Source organism: Cherax quadricarinatus, unplaced genomic scaffold (genome assembly GCF_038502225.1).
Source record: "Cherax quadricarinatus isolate ZL_2023a unplaced genomic scaffold, ASM3850222v1 Contig1925, whole genome shotgun sequence".
NCBI lineage: Eukaryota > Metazoa > Arthropoda > Malacostraca > Decapoda > Parastacidae > Cherax > Cherax quadricarinatus.
Genome location: NW_027196951.1, coordinates 52057 through 68543, shown reverse-complemented (window position 1 = coordinate 68543; position 16487 = coordinate 52057). Strand labels below are relative to the sequence as shown.

The 16487-nt window shown below is 43.4% G+C and overlaps 1 protein-coding gene across 1 annotated transcript in view; it reads left to right on the top strand.

Annotated features, from left to right (window-relative positions):
• Positions 1–3881: 3881 nt before the first annotated feature.
• The window catches only part of LOC128688045 (putative leucine-rich repeat-containing protein DDB_G0290503), a gene marked incomplete at its 3' end in the record, with an annotated part of 64567 nt that continues 51961 nt past the window's right edge, over positions 3882–16487 (top strand). Inside the window, 1 exon segment of the mRNA XM_070081189.1 lies at positions 3882–4018.

Genomic DNA, 16487 nt, shown 5'->3' with positions numbered 1-16487 from the left:
AAGTAACCATTCTTACAGAATTCATTACCTTTGTAACTTGTGAGTTCATTACCTTTGTACCTAGTTCAGCTATCAAAACTTTGGGGGCCCAGTCCCTGGACCCATTACGTACCTCTGTAATATGTAAATACCTTTGTAACTTGTCATGATTGTGACCAGACCTACCTGGAGTTCATTACCTTTGTAAATTGTGAGTTCATTACCTTTGTAAATTGTGAGTTCATTACCTTTGTAAATTTTGAGTTCATTACCTCTGTAACTTGCTCAGCTATCAAAACTTTAGAGTCCAGTCCCTGGACCAATTATGTACCTCTGTAATCTTTTGACTACCGCCCACAGGATGGGTATGGGGTGCATAATAAACATATTAAACTAACTAAATTATTACTAATGTTTTCTTGGCACATTCAAAACACAATGGCGAGTCCCTTCTGCGCAGGCGCAGCTTCCCATTTTCGATAACATAATTTTTATTAAATACAGTATGGCCATCTATTTACATATAACTACTGTATTTTTGGAAAATATATACAGTATTTTCCACACAATTACTACTTAAGGAGTTAAGAGCATTTATGGATGACAAAGAATCAGTTACAATTAAAGCGTCAGCCTTTGATACATGGACGCATTTGAGTGCGTGTATAGCAACAGTTCAGTTGTTAGCGTAGAGGCCCAGTTATTGATGCGTGCTCCATTGGAAACAAGTCACTTTGGCTGATTTTTTTAGGGCGAGGCTATCCTAGGTAGTTTACACTATGTATGGTAATTGTACGTATGTGTACCTGTGCCTAAATAAACTTAATTACCAGCCATTACTCTGTAAGAAAGCAGCAGTTTTGGGCAGTGTTTCTTTTCCGTACATCGTGAAACAGGGCTCGATACATCCTAATTTGTCAGTGGGCTTTGCAAACTGAAAATGCATAATAGTTGGGTTTAGTAAGAAAGTTTATGTAGATATAGGTACACAAAGTACAATCATCATACATAGTTAAATATGTATAAATTACCTAGGATAACCCAGAATAGTCTGGAAAAGTGACAAATTTCCCGCTTCTGCGCCAGCCTTTGTAGAGTGTGGACGTTTTGTTCTTGCTTCACCATTAACGAGAAATTTCCCCTGTTCTCTCTAAGATGCTTGTCATCATCGTACTTTGCCCGCTGGACACATTACAGGCGGGACATTTAACATTGGATCTATTTTAGCCAGTTCCATTTTTTCTGAGAAATGTTGTAGTGCAGTGGTTCCCAAACTTTTTCAGCTTGTTACCCAATTTAACATGCCACATATAGCATGTTACCCCTTTCACAAAATGTTGTTATTATTGATATATATGGCTAAATTAAAACACTTGAGATATTTTCTTTTATTTATTGTATTTGAACATTGTGCATCTCTAATGACTATTACCAAAGATGTCAAGAACATCAGTGGGATGGATGGAGTTGCATACTTGAAGCTAGTTTAGGAATTCTTGGCTTCGTGGTTGAAAGTGCCAGCCTGGCATCGTTTGCAACATTCAAGCGAGTCCTCTTTTTTGTTTTCATACCCAGCACAGTTGAGAATCCCTTCTCGCACAGATACGTTGTTGAGAATGATACCAACAACTTCAAGGCTCTCTTGGACAGAGTTGGCGAGTCAGGTAGTCGTGAAATCCAAAAGGAATCTGCATTTTGGTTTTGGAATTCGATTTTCAAGGCTTCATTGGCTCGCATTGTGATCCACTCCTCCTTTGCAGGGAAATCATCATCATGAATGGCATCATCAGGTACAGAGAAGGGATGAATGATCCACTGAAGAGTGGCTGTTTCTTGGTCACTCTCTGGAAAGTAGTGATGCATGCTTGTTTCAAGCCCCTTCATATGGTCGCTCATTTCTTTGTTGATGGTCTGTAGAAGTGATCCAGTATCATGACTATTCTCTTCAACAAACTGGTCTAGGGTGGGAAACTGGGCGATCACTCCTTTCTCCAAGCGCCGAATCCAGAGTCTCAATTTCCCCAGAAATGCAGTCACAGTGTGATGGGCATCAATGACAGTCGTGTTTCGGCCCTGGAGTTGCAGATTACCACTGTTCAGCTCCGCAAATATGTCAGCCAAGTAACAAAGTCGAGCAAGTTAGTTTAATATGTTTATTATGCACCCCATACCCATCCTGTGGGCGGTAGTCAAAAGATTACAGAGGTACATAATTGGTCCAGGGACTGGGCCTCAAAGTTTTGATAGCTGAGCAAGTTACAGAGGTAATGAATTCACAATTTACAAAGGTAATGAACTCACAATTTACAAAGGTAATGAACTCCAGGTAGGTCTAGTCACAATCATGACAAGTTACAAAGGTATTTACAGATTACAGAGGTACACAATGGGTCCAGGGACCCATCCAAAGTTTTGATGGCTGAACTAGGTACAAGGTAATGAACTCACAAGTTACAAAGGTAATGAACTCACAAGTTACAAAGGTAATGAATACTGTAAGAATGGTTACTTACGTTTATACATGGCTGCAATCATGAACAAATTTTAGAGTAATGAGCAATTCACACTTCCACACCCGGTCACAACTGTAGTGAGTTATTGGTGCAAATGTTGATTGCTGAGTCTCTCTCTCTCACACACACACACACAAATTCATACACACACACACACATAAACACACACACACACACACACACACACACACACACACACACACACACACACACAAACTCATACACACACACGCACACACACTCATACACACACACACACTCATACACACACACTCATACACACACACACATACACACACACACTCATACTCACACACACACACACACACACACACACACACACACACACACACACACACACACACACACACACACACACACACACACTCACACACTCACACACATACACACATACACACAAACACACACACACACACACACACACACACACAAACACACACACACAAACACACACACACACACACACACACACACACACACACACACACATATGTGGTAATGCTTTATTTACAGCTAGCAAAGTCAGGGTATTTCTCCAGAATGGTCTGTAATATACCACTGTGGATAAAATACTTAGCCATTTCTTGAACACTTCTGAGTGAGTTGTTTCTAAATTCATTAATTTTATCACACTCCAGTACATAATGACGCAAGGTGTGACAATAATCCATCTGGCAAAGTTTACATTTCGTTTGGTCTACATCTGGTGGTGGTGATTTAACCTGCCAAAGATACTTGTAACATAGCCGGAGCCGGGCGGTAGTGACATCCAAGAGTCTGCTTATTTTGTTGGATGCACCATAGACATGTGGCTCCTGCATGATAGAATGATGATAGATGGACTCACTGGTGTCAATCTCCCTGAGCCTTAAGTCCATAAAATTCAGCTGAAGTTCTTTTCGTATTATTGTTCTCAAACTACTACCTGACAAGCCAAGATTGTAATCTACTCCCTCTTTGAAAGCATACAGCTTAGCCGAGCAAGCCACTCCTTATCGGTGAACTTGGTAGCAAAAGGAGATCCTTTTTGTTCCAGGACTTAGCTATATATTTTGTTCCACACACTTAGCTATATATTTCTTCTTTTCTAATACTGTATATTAGTTTTTGATGTTTATTGTTATTTGGTTTAACTTTATTACTTACTTATAATAGGTTTACTTTACAACTTTATATACTAAGACAAAGTTAACAATAATCCTCATACCGGGTACCGCATTGTTTTCTTGATTTTCAGAATTCATAACTTTTTTTCTGTCACCCCTCCATTACCCCCCAAAAATGGTTAAATTACCCCCAGGGGGTAATTTACCCCCAGTTTGGGAACCACTGTTGTAGTGAAACCGAGCGGACAGATGTTTGGCGAGTGAAGAGTGAAGCAGGACTGGGTACAGCGGCACCTGCCGGTGGTCTTTACTAACTAAACAAGGAGGTTAGTGACCAACTTTGTCCGTTCTTCTGAGGTTGTTCTTATCTTATTCTGCCTACACGCCGTATAACAGCAGGTTATTTAACTGTGCTCCCGTAGCTAATCCAATCATTGATTTTACTCCATCTGATTCGATTATTATGCTACAAATTTGTACAACTTTAAGGCTTCTTGCTTGAAATACTCAGTTGTACTTCATGTTGTAGTTTGTTTACTGTAATTTTTACCACAATATATCATTGCTTAGTTTATGTTAAGTTAATTTTAAGCTGCTCACACTGATCTACATACAAGCAGCTTCTGGCGTGTACACTTAACCACTGTATTTCTTTGTACAACCATGTATCATGTCCAAATTGTGAGCTGTAGCTGTGTGAGCTGTAGCTGTGTGAGCTGTAGCTGTGTGAGCAGCAGCTGTGTGAGCAGTAGCTGTGTGAGCTGTAGCTGTGTGAGCAGTAGCTGTGTGAGCTGTAGCTGTGTGAGCAGCAGCTGTGTGAGCTGTAGCTGTGTGAGCTGTAGCTGTGTGAGCTGTAGCTGTGTGAGCTGTAGCTGTGTGAGCAGCAGCTGTGTGAGCTGTAGCTGTGTGAGCAGCAGCTGTGTGAGCTGTAGCTGTGTGAGCTGTAGCTGTGTGAGCTGTAGCTGTGTGAGCTGTAGCTGTGTGAGCTGTAGCTGTGTGAGCTGTAGCTGTGTGAGCTGTAGCTGTGTGAGCTGTAGCTGTGTGAGCAGTAGCTGTGTGAGCTGTAGCTGTGTGAGCTGTAGCTGTGTGAGCTGTAGCTGTGTGAGCTGTAGCTGTGTGAGCAGTAGCTGTGTGAGCTGTAGCTGTGTGAGCAGTAGCTGTGTGAGCTGTAGCTGTGTGAGCAGTAGCTGTGTGAGCTGTAGCTGTGTGAGCTGTAGCTGTGTGAGCTGTAGCTGTGTGAGCAGTAGCTGTGTGAGCTGTAGCTGTGTGAGCAGTAGCTGTGTGAGCTGTAGCTGTGTGAGCAGTAGCTGTGTGAGCAGTAGCTGTGTGAGCTGTAGCTGTGTGAGCAGTAGCTGTGTGAGCTGTAGCTGTGTGAGCAGTAGCTGTGTGAGCAGTAGCTGTGTGAGCTGTTGATCAGTAGCTGTGTGAGCTGTATGAGCTGTAGCTGTGTGAGCAGTAGATGTGTGAGCTGTAGCTGTGTGAGCAGTAGCTGTGTGAGCTGTAGCTGAGCTGTAGCTGTGTGAGCAGTAGCTGTGTGAGCTGTAGCTGTGTGAGCTGTAGCTGTGTGAGCAGTAGCTGTGTGAGCTGTAGCTGTGTGAGCTGTAGCTGTGTGAGCTGTAGCTGTGTGAGCTGTAGCTGTGTGAGCTGTAGCTGTGTGAGCTGTAGCTGTGTGAGCTGTAGCTGTGTGAGCTGTAGCTGTGTGAGCTGTAGCTGTGTGAGCTGTAGCTGTGTGAGCTGTAGCTGTGTGAGCTGTAGCTGTGTGAGCTGTAGCTGAGCTGTAGCTGTGTGAGCTGTAGCTGTGTGAGCTGTAGCTGTGTGAGCTGTAGCTGAGCTGTAGCTGTGTGAGGTGTAGCTGTGTGAGCTGTAGCTGTGTGAGCTGTAGCTGTGTGAGCAGCAGCTGTGTGAGCTGTAGCTGTGTGAGCTGTAGCTGTGTGAGCAGCTGTGTGAGCTGTAGCTGTGTGAGCTGTAGCTGTGCGAGCTGTAGCTGTGTGAGCTGTAGCTGTGTGAGCAGTAGCTGTGTGAGCTGTAGCTGTGTGAGCAGTAGCTGTGTGAGCAGTAGCTGTGTGAGCTGTAGCTGTGTGAGCTGTAGCTGTGTGAGCTGTAGCTGAGCTGTAGCTGTGTGAGCTGTAGCTGAGCTGTAGCTGTGTGAGCTGTAGCTGTGTGAGTTGTAGCTGTGTGAGCTGTAGCTGTGTGAGCTGTAGCTGTGTGAGCTGTAGCTGTGTGAGCAGCAGCTGTGTGAGCTGTAGCTGAGCTGTAGCTGTATGAGCTGTAGCTGTGTGAGCAGCAGTGTGAGCTGTAGCTGAGCTGTAGCTGTATGAGCTGTAGCTGTGTGAGCTGTAGCTGAGCTGTAGCTGTGTGAGCTGTAGCTGAGCTGTAGCTGTGTGAGCTGTATCTGTGTGAGCTGTAGCTGAGCTGTATCTGTGTGAGGTGTAGCTGAGCTGTAGCTGTGTGAGCTGTAGCTGTGTGAGCTGTAGCTGTGTGAGCTGTAGCTGAGCTGTAGCTGTAGCTGTGTGAGCTGTAGCTGTGTGAGCAGTAGCTGTGTGAGCAGTAGCTGTGTGAGCAGTAGCTGTGTGAGCTATAGCTGTGTGAGCAGTAGCTGTGTGAGCAGTAGCTGTGTGAGCTGTAGCTGTGTGAGCAGTAGCTGTGTGAGCTGTAGCTGTGTGAGCTGTAGCTGTGTGAGCAGTAGCTGTGTGAGCAGTAGCTGTGTGAGCTGTAGCTGTGTGAGCTGTAGCTGTGTGAGCTGTAGCTGTGTGAGCTGTAGCTGTGTGAGCTGTAGCTGTGTGAGCAGCAGCTGTGTGAGCAGCAGCTGTGTGAGGTGCAGCTGTGTGAGCAGTAGCTGTGTGAGCAGTAGCTGTGTGAGCTGTAGCTGTGTGAGCTGTAGCTGTGTGAGCAGCAGCTGTGTGAGCAGTAGCTGTGAGCTGTAGCTGTGTGAGCAGCAGCTGTGTGAGCAGTAGCTGTGTGAGCAGCAGCTGTGTGAGCAGTAGCTGTGTGAGCAGTAGCTGTACTTGCCTAGTTGTGGTTGCAGGGGTAGAGTCACAGAGGTAGCTGTGTGAGCGGTAGCTGTGTGAGCAGTAGCTCCTAATAGGATTACAGAGGCCACCATGGGTGTTTATCAGACCCAACCAGACATGATTACATCACAAAACAATATAGTTAATTTATATATTATAATTTCTTCATATAGCTAGTGAACACATTACAATATCAAGTTACAGCGCCGAAAACATTTAAGTATTTAACACCTCCAAAACATTAGTCATTTTTGGGTTGCAGTCTTTGAAAACAATTCATCTAAGTCGATGCAAAATATAACAAACAAACATTTTGTTCCTTGTGCAATATTAATAATGTAGTTTACCTGTAATAAAATATTAAGCACAAAAGAATGCCACTAACATGGCTGAGCATTTCGGGCAGACTAATCCTCATGCTTACACAATACTTTAGACACAGGTGTACATATGGCATATGCTGTCAGTGGCCCTGATAAACCCAACAACAAGAACACAGGCATACCTGAAGTATACCTGGAGAGGGTTTCAGGGGTCAATGCCCCCGAGGCTTGGTCTGAGACCATGCCTCGTGGTGGATCAGTGCCTGATCAACCAGGCTGTTACTGCTGGCTGCATGCAAACTGACATACGAACCACAGCCTGGCTGGTCAGGTACTGACTTTAGGTGCCTGTCTAGTACCTTTTTAAAGACAGTCAGGGGTCTGTTGGTAATCCCCCTTGTGTATGCTTGGAGGCAGTTGAACAGTTTTGGGGCCCTGACACTTATTGTGTTGTCTCTTAGCATACTCGTGGTGCCCCTGTTTTTCTCTGGGGGAATGTTGCATCTCCTGCCGAGTCTTCGGCTTTTGTAGGGAGCAATTCTTGTGGCCAAATTTGGTACTAATCCATCTAGGATTTTCCAAATTTATACTATTATCATGTATCTTCTTGCATTCCGGGGGCTAAAAGTCAAGGAACTTCAACTGTTCCCAGTAATTTAGGTCTTTTATCATACTTGTGTGCTGTGAAGGCTCTATGTATATTCTCTGGGTCAGCAATTTCACTTGCCTTGAAAGGTGCCATTAGTGTGCAGCAATATTCCAGCCTAGAGAGAACAAGTGATTTGAAGAGAATCATCATGAGGTTGGCATCCCTAGTTTTGAAGGTTCTCATTGTCCATCCTACCATTTTTCTAGTAGATGTGATAGATACATTATTGTGATCTTTGAAAGTGAGATCCTCTGACACTGTCGTGCAAACTCGGGTGTCATCTGCAACGGAAGACAGTGCTGTGGCTTACATCTGTCAGTGGCAGTTATGAAGATGAGGAACAGGATGGGAGTGAGTACTGTGCCTTGTAGAGCAGAGCTTTCCACTGTAGCAGCCTCAGACTTTTCTCGTTATTCCTTTATCGCACATTTTGTGTGTGCTATTACACCCTGGTCACCCTTGTTTAAAGCTTTCGCAAAGTCTGTGTATACTACATCTGCATTTTGTTTGTCCTCTAGAGCATCCAAGACCTTGTCATAGTGCTCCAGTAGTTAAGATTAAGATGCTTATTTTGGCAAGTTACATGGCTGTACAGAGGAATATAGTAGTTTGGTGTACATCCCAAAAGCCCCTTTGTATGCAGAGCATTTTGGGCATATTTTTGAGAGGATGCCAACTGTTTTAGACACTGTTTAGCAATAAGAATGTTGTTAAGCATAATGTTTAGGTGGACCTCACTTGCTCTATTCCCAAACATAATGTAAAAAGGTGTCTAGAATATTAAAAAAAAAAATTATTTTATGAAAATGTTAAGATAAATTTTCTGATTGTTTTAACCCTTTGACTGCTGAAACCCCTAATCCTGAGGCGTCTCCTGGTATCGAAAAATTTTTGAAAAAAAAAATTAATTTTTCTTATGAATGATAGAGAATCTTTTCCCGTTGGTAGTTACACCGAAAGCATGAAATTTGATGGGTAACTTATGGAATTAGGCTCTCGTGAAGTTAGCGACCTCGGCGATGTTTACAAATTGGCGGTTTTGCCCACTTTGAGCCCTATTTTCGGTTAATACCATTGTTCGAGTTGACCAAACTCATAGCTATTTCTTTAGAACTCCATTGGTTCTATCGACTGAGGACAAGAAACTGCCCATTTACTGATTTCAACTACAGTGGAACCTCAAAAATCGAACTGCTCCCAACACAACCAATTATGTAAGTGTATTTTTTAGTGCTTTTATAAGTGTATTTTTGAGGGTCTGACATGGACTAATCTAATTTACATTATTCCTAATGGGAATAAATTCATTCGGTAAAGGCACTCGAACAGCCTTCTGGACCGAAGAAAGTTCGATATTCGAGGTTCCACTGTACCCAATAACGTGGTTAGAAATTGGATATTTGGCCAATTTCACACAAATTAAAAAATATGCCAATTTCAAAATAGGGTTCAGAATGAACAATGCAGACATTCCTGGCTCCAAAATAACATTTTCTTTGTTCATCAGCATGTCTCCAGGCCCCTCTTGCTTTCTATTTTGAATTTTTATTCAAACAAAAAATAGATTTACTGTTGTGCAGACTACTGTAATATTGTAATAATTGTATAAATGTCATCCCATTCATGACAGCATATTAGAATGGCTAGTTGGACATTTATTGGACAATGACATCATTTGTTTACTTTTGAACATCGGCAAAAATCAAACATTTCCCTTACTTTGAACTCCATTTCAAGGTTCTTTTCGTACTAAAACCAATCAAAATCATCTCTATTTCTATAATATGTTTTTCATTCTATTGAATGAGACAAGAAAACGAGAATACAACCATAAATACTATATGAAAATACACCACAAAGTCGGCGTTTTAATCCAAAAACATGATTGGATTTTTTTTTTCTCATTATGCACTGCAGGATTTTTTTTATATGGTGCACACTGACCACACAGACCCATTCTCTCACATGTGGGCCTACCAGCTTTCTCCTGCTTGATTTGAAGCTGCTAGAATTTTTGAGTATATATACGTCAAATACACATTGTGGACTTAACGATAAATGCGACCAATTATGTAAGTGTGTTTATGTAAGTGCGTTTGTACGTGTATGTTTGGGGGTCTGAAATGGACTAATCTACTTCACAATATTCCTTATGGGAACAAATTCGGTCAGTACTGGTACCTGAACATACTTCTGGAATGAAAAAATATCATTAACCGGGGGTCCACTGTATATACGACCGAAACAGTCAAAGGGTTAAGCCCCCCAAATTTTTTTTGCGATCAGTACTTACCGATATATAGAGGAGTAAAGTTGGCAGAAAATGAGCTATGTATGGCAACAGCGGCGAATGCCGCTCACCTGGTGAACTTTGGTTTGATAAATTAGATACGTGTTCAACACTTGGGGTATCTTCAATGAGGAAATGTTTTGCCACATAGTGGCTTCATCAGTCCATACAAAGGAGAATGGTGAAGAACAGGAAGAGTTTGAGGTAATCAGTCCCACAGCCTTGAGTTGATGTGATAAGTCCATCAACCTTGAAAAGAATACAGCATATCTGCAGAGTAGCTTATATACCGTAGGCAGGAGAGGTGCAGCAGTCATAGGTGATATCACATTTGTCCAGTGTGGAAGTATGTCATGCCACTGAAACCACTGTGTGGCAAAACGTTTCCTCATTAACCCTTTCAGGGTTGGTGCCATGCTAGTATGGCTTGCATGCTAGGGTTGGTGCCATACTAGTACGCATAAATTCTAGCACCTTCAAATCTAGCGAGAGAAAGCTGGTAGGCCTACATATGAAAGAATGGGTCTATGTGGTCAGTGTGCGCAGTATAAAAAGAAATGCTGCAGCACACAGTACATAATGAGAAAAAAAAAACTCCGACCATGTTTTTGGTTTAAAACAGCAACTTTGCAGTGTATTTTCGTATGCTGTTTATGGTTATATTCTAGTTTTCCTGGTCCCATTTTGTAGAATGGAAGACACATTATGGAAATCGAGATGATTTTTATTGGTTTCACAAAGAAAAGTACCTTGAAGTTGATCTCAAAGTAGCAGAAATGTTCGATTTTTGCCAAAGTTCAAAAGTAAATAAATAAGCCATGCGTCCAATACACTTCAAGTGGCGAGTCTAATATTCTTTCACAAGTGCGCTGATATTATTTATACCATTTCTACACTAATACAGTAGTCTGCATATAAAGAAATATAACAGAGGCCTGGGGACATGACTGATGAACAGGGGTAATGTTATTTTAGTGCCAGGAATGTCTGTCTTGTTTATTCTGGACCCTATTTGGAAATTGGCATCTTTTGAAATTTGTGTGAAATTGGCAAAATTGCCAAATTCGGACCACTTTATTGGATAGTTGAAATCGGTAAATGCGTGGTTTCTTGTACTCAATCGATAGAAAAAATGGAGTTCTAGCGAAATAGTTACAATTTTTGTTGACTGGTACATAGGAATTGGCCGAAAATGGGGCTCAAAGTGGGCGAAATCACCGATGCGTAAACATTGTCATGACCACTAACTTTGCGAGAACATAATTCTGTAAGTTTTCCATTAAATTTCATACTTTTGGCGTCATTATGATCGAGAAAAGATTCTCTATCATTTCATAAGAATATTTTTTTTTTTTTTTTTTAATTTCCGACCCTGAGAACAAGTTTAAGAGAGGGCCTGCTGACCCTGAAAGGGTTAAAGATACCCAAGTGTTGCACATGTGTCTAATTTATCAACTTGTCAGTTCCCTGAACCATTCAACTACAAACTTTGGTTTACAGTGGTCCCTCAATAATCGTCCGGCCTGAAAGTCGTCCATTTCGGAAATAGTCCTGTTTTTTCGTCAAAATATTGGCTCGGAAATGGTCCGGTAACTCGCTAATAGTCCTTCGTCCCAGACGCGTATGCACGGTCTGAGCAGCCTCGAGCCACCTCAGCCTTTCCTTCCCAGCCAGTGTGCCATTGTTTACCAGTGAGTGACGGTCCCCTCACGTGCTCCAGTGAAATATTTCATAATATTTCATTTATTTTAGTGCTTGAAAGTTATTTAAGTGCTAAATAAGCTACCATGGCTCCAAAGAAAGCTCCTAGTGCCAAGCCTTTGGTAAAGAAGGTGAGAAATACGATTGAATTTAAGAAAAACATCATTGAACAATATGATAGTGGCGTACGTGTGGGCGAACTGGCCAGGATGTATAACAAATCCCGTACAACCATATCTTCCATCATAGCCAAGAAAAAGGAAATCAAGGATGATGATGTTGCAAAGGGGGTAAATATGCTGACAAAAATGAGATCACCAGTACTCGAAGATGTTGAGAAGTTATTATTGGTGTGGATAAATGAGAAACAATTAGCAGGAGACAGTCTTATGACGTCGCTTATTTGTGAAAAGGCTAGGCAGTTGCATGACGATTTGGTAAAGAAATTGGCTGCAACTAGTGATGATGTGAGTGAATTTAAGGCTAGCAAAGGCAGGTTTGAGAGATTGAGAGATTTAAGAAGCGTACTGGCATATGTAGACAGCCTGTACTGGCAGAGCACACAGCCTAGCCGTCTGCTCTGACTAGTTCATATTTCGCGGCATTCAGTGCTGCCCTCTGTAGGCCTACCTAGGTCGGTGGGACACACAGTCCACCCTCTCTCACTCCCGCTTCGACCGACTTGAGGTACACAGGTACTCCCCCTCCACGGACTGGCTTGCGGTCACTTCCTCACACTGCCCGTTGTGTACTCACTCCTACCCGATTAAAGCCAATCTAGTCCACGGCCGTATCATTGCTACCTACGCTACCTTCATCGGCACTAAACCGCTGTTCAACAGTAAGAACAGCAATAACAGTGGTGACAGCGGAGTCAGCGGCCTTGTGAGCCTCTTCAGGGTGGAGGGGATCGGTCGACACCAGTCAACATCATCCGTCGTCATCCAACGCACCTGCTAGCCTAAAGAGTTATCTGCTACTCCCAGCGTCTTGACGGGACCCGAGATAGATCTTCGTCCTAGATTTTTCCCACAAAATCTGGACATAGGCATCACGGCGTCATCTCCAGCCTTAGCAGTCACGTGTTCACCTCATCACCCTCTCTACAGCCCTTCAACACTCTCCAGCACCATTCTCCTGCCTCCTACAGCGTCCCTACGCCCTTCTCAGCTACAAGAAGTAGAGGTGAGGTCGTTAGTGTGTTGGCTTCGTGTGGCTCCACGAGTGACCACGAGGCAGCTCTAGGGTTGGTTTATACCCTAATCAGCGTGTAAACACACCAGCCCTCTATACAGCCTTATCTGCTAGGCAAAGACGTCCTTCTCGCCGTCCATGTGTGTTGTGTTCTTCCCAGTTTCCTCCAAGAAGTTCTACCTGGCTTAGCCACGTGGGAACCCAGTTGGCTTAGCCCCTAAGCCAGCAAAGTTCAGCGTCTACAGCAGCTCGTGACTCATCATAGTGTCTACTACTACTCAGCGCCTACGTATCTCCAGCCAGTGCAGTTTTTTTTTGTGTTGCCCAGTTTAAAAATTTTTTTTTTTTTCCCTTTCCCTTGTTGTTTTATTCCCAGTTCATCACCAGTTCTGTTTTCCCCAGTGATTTGTTACAGTAAAACTTACTCGTCCCAGTTCAAAGTTTCACTTAAGCTTGTTTTTAGCACGTTCGAGTAGTGCAGTAAATGTTTTGTTCTCCGTGTGCTGAAGCCGCAGTCAGTCAGCGCGCCCAGACACGCTTGCCAGTGTAAACAACCATACACCAGCTGTGGTTCACGCCGGGTACCCACGTCTAATATCTTATACCTCCACAGAGTTACTCCGGTCCTTCCTGTTCTTCCCAAGTCCTTTCTGATATTTTTTTTCTACGACATTGAAGCCCCATAGCAGTATACAAATGCTACGAGGCGTGTAGTGTCACTAGAACATCACTGAAAGTTCCAGCACCTGCCGTACCTTCGTCCACCTGCACTCAAAGTTAAGTAAACAGTGACTTACCTAGCATTTCCTAATATTTTGTGACATTATTTAACTGTCCTGCACCAATACAGTTAGTTACTGAAGCCATACTTCAGTAAATTGTTCAGTGTCATCAGTGCACATTTTGCCATTTACCTACAGCTTAAATTTTGTGAATTTATTTTTGCACTCCTACATTTTAAATTCCAGTTTTTTTCTATTCTGCTTCTTGCACCTCAGTTATTGATTTAAATTGTTCAGTGTTAACCATTTATACAATTTACCTCTCACATACAGTTTTCATGTAATTCCTGTGTGCTGTTATTTTTTTTTAGTTGCACCTGCAAGTTAGCCACAGATTGTTGACACCCCTGCACTGTTTTGTTTGTTAGTTTTTTTTTATAAGTGTAATCTTCAAGTACTTAAGTATTAGTATATTCTACCTGCAGTCATACAATCTGTGCCTAGCCCATTAAATTTTTTTTTTCTGTTCCCCCATTTATTTTGCTCTACATATATTCTATGTTTTATCAGTGAATATTCACCTATGTGCATTGCTTTTTGCTATTTTATATACCCAAGTCATTGAGTGTATTTTTGGGAACCTGCTTATTTACCATTAATTACCAAAATTCCTTGTGAAGTTAATTAATTTTGACCTTGAGATTGTGCAAATTTTTTTTTTCTTTTTGCCAGTGTACACCCTGCTAACACCAGTTAACCTTTGCCATATTCTTGAATTTAATAATTTGCATTTTTATTAATTTTATTTTGTGTGCAATATAGCAATTCTGGTCAGTGTATTTTTTTTTGTGTGATTTTTGGCACTATTCCATACTCTGATATCTTTTTTGTGCCAACTTCCCTTGTGCAAGTGAATTACCTTTTTTTTTGCGTTTCAATTTGCTACTGCTAGCACCCGCAATCTTTTTAAACTTGCAGCACAGTTTAGTGTTGTGTAGTACCTGATTTATTTTAATTTTGTGCAATTTTTGCTACCAGTGTTTACAGTTCAACTCCTTTTCATAAATTTTGTTGCCAGATTCCTGGTGAAATTATTGACTATCCTTAGCTTCATTTTGTGCACTTCCCTGTAGTACATTCACTTGCATACATCTCTTATTTTGTTTTCAGAGTGTATCACTATTTCCCTTTTTATTGTTGTTTTGCTCAAATTATTTCTATCACTAAGCAGTTTACCTAGTACTGTGGTGCTGAGTTCTCTTTGACTCTGTTTTGAATTGTAGCCAGTGCATACCATTTCTTGCTCTGACCTGTTTACCATCTTCGTGACCTACTTGCATTTCAACAATTGACGTCATGACTAAGACACGCAGTGGCCATGCCGTTACCCCAGATTCTGCTGGTGCCAGCAATGGTGCCTCAGCCAGCGTGAGCACGCGGCAGGGCATCGAAGCCCCAGCGACAGTTGGTCAACTTGTGGCTCAAGCCTCGACCACCAGTGGGCCGGCTCATCGTCCATACCTGACCCTTATTTTTGACGGTCGTGCAAATAGTTTAGAGCCATGGCTGCAGTCAGTCGAGGCGACTGTTCAGGCTCTATTTGATAGCCCAACAGATACACAGTACATTCGTGCTGCTGTTGCAGCAGTGGATCTCACCCAGGGTGATATAGGTGCCTTTGTGCAGCTCAAGCGCGTTTGTAAGATTCAGTCTTGGGGTGAACTTAAGGAGGAATTTAGGCGTTATTTTCGGCGTAGTCGCCAACGCCATTACATTGACATCGTTACCAGCGTCTTGGCCGAATGTCAATACCGGCACGAAAGCCCCCTGGCTTGCGTTTGCCGTTTCGAGCAAGCCGCCACGGACTTTACTGATGCCGTCAACTCCACTAAGTGGGCGGATGGTGATGGCCGTATGGCTATTAAAGACATCATCCCCATGCTGGCTGTCGGCATCATGCGGAGGGATTCCGCCCCTAACCTCTGGGCTGCCATTGATGCGCTAGGACTCGGCCCTCAGCACGACGTCCTGGGTGCATATGACGCCATCGACTCGCTCAAGCCGCCTTCCGAGCAAGGCAAGGTTTGCCGCTTTGCGGATGATCCCCTACCCATCCTTGCAGCGCCGTCCGCAGTGACCCCGCGGTCGCAGCCGGAAGTCACTTTTGCTGCTGCTGTCAGACAGCCAACCCACAAAGGTTCTAACCCCAGTCCCACTAATACGCGCCTAAGTAAAAATAGCGACCACAGTAACAACAGTCGGTCTTATACAAAAAGGCAGTCATCGACTTCCTGGACCAGGGCGAAACGTCGCCAGCAGACACCACCCCCAACCTCACCCGCTAAGCGTGTAGTGACTTGTTTCAACTGTGGCAAACGAGGGCACTACCGATCTGAGTGTTACAAACTTAAGTCCCCGCAAAGTAACCGTCACAGTCCCCACGCTCAGTATCAAGGTAACCGTCACCGTCCCCATGCCCAGTCTCGCGAGGGAATCTGTGTTTACCACAATACTTCCAGTCATACCTCCCATGAGTGTAACAAGCTGCGAAGTATGCTGACAGCTGAGTGGAGCAAGCAGTCGTCGCGCAATGCACATGCTCGTAGAAGCCCTTCCACTAGTTCGGGGGAAGAGGCGCGTCCGCAAAACCAGCGAAAGACGTAGTAACCCTGTCGGAGTCGCTGTATTCCGTCCCTGTCCGCAATGCATTCGCCGCCCTGGGCAGTGATACGCTTGCCGACAGTGAGGAAACCGAGTGTCTTGACGTTGTTGCTGAGACTCTTACCGTACCTTCCAGGTCGAGCCTCGTCAACAAGTGTCGAGCCTCGAGCAGCTGTGACTCCGGGGATCTCGTCGGCCTGTCATGCCTTCATGTTCGGTATGACAACCCATGTGGACCGCTCATCGAGTCCACTGTCCACAATAAGCCTGTTCAGCTTTTCCTAGACACAGGTTCGGTGGTTAACATTGTCCGCTCC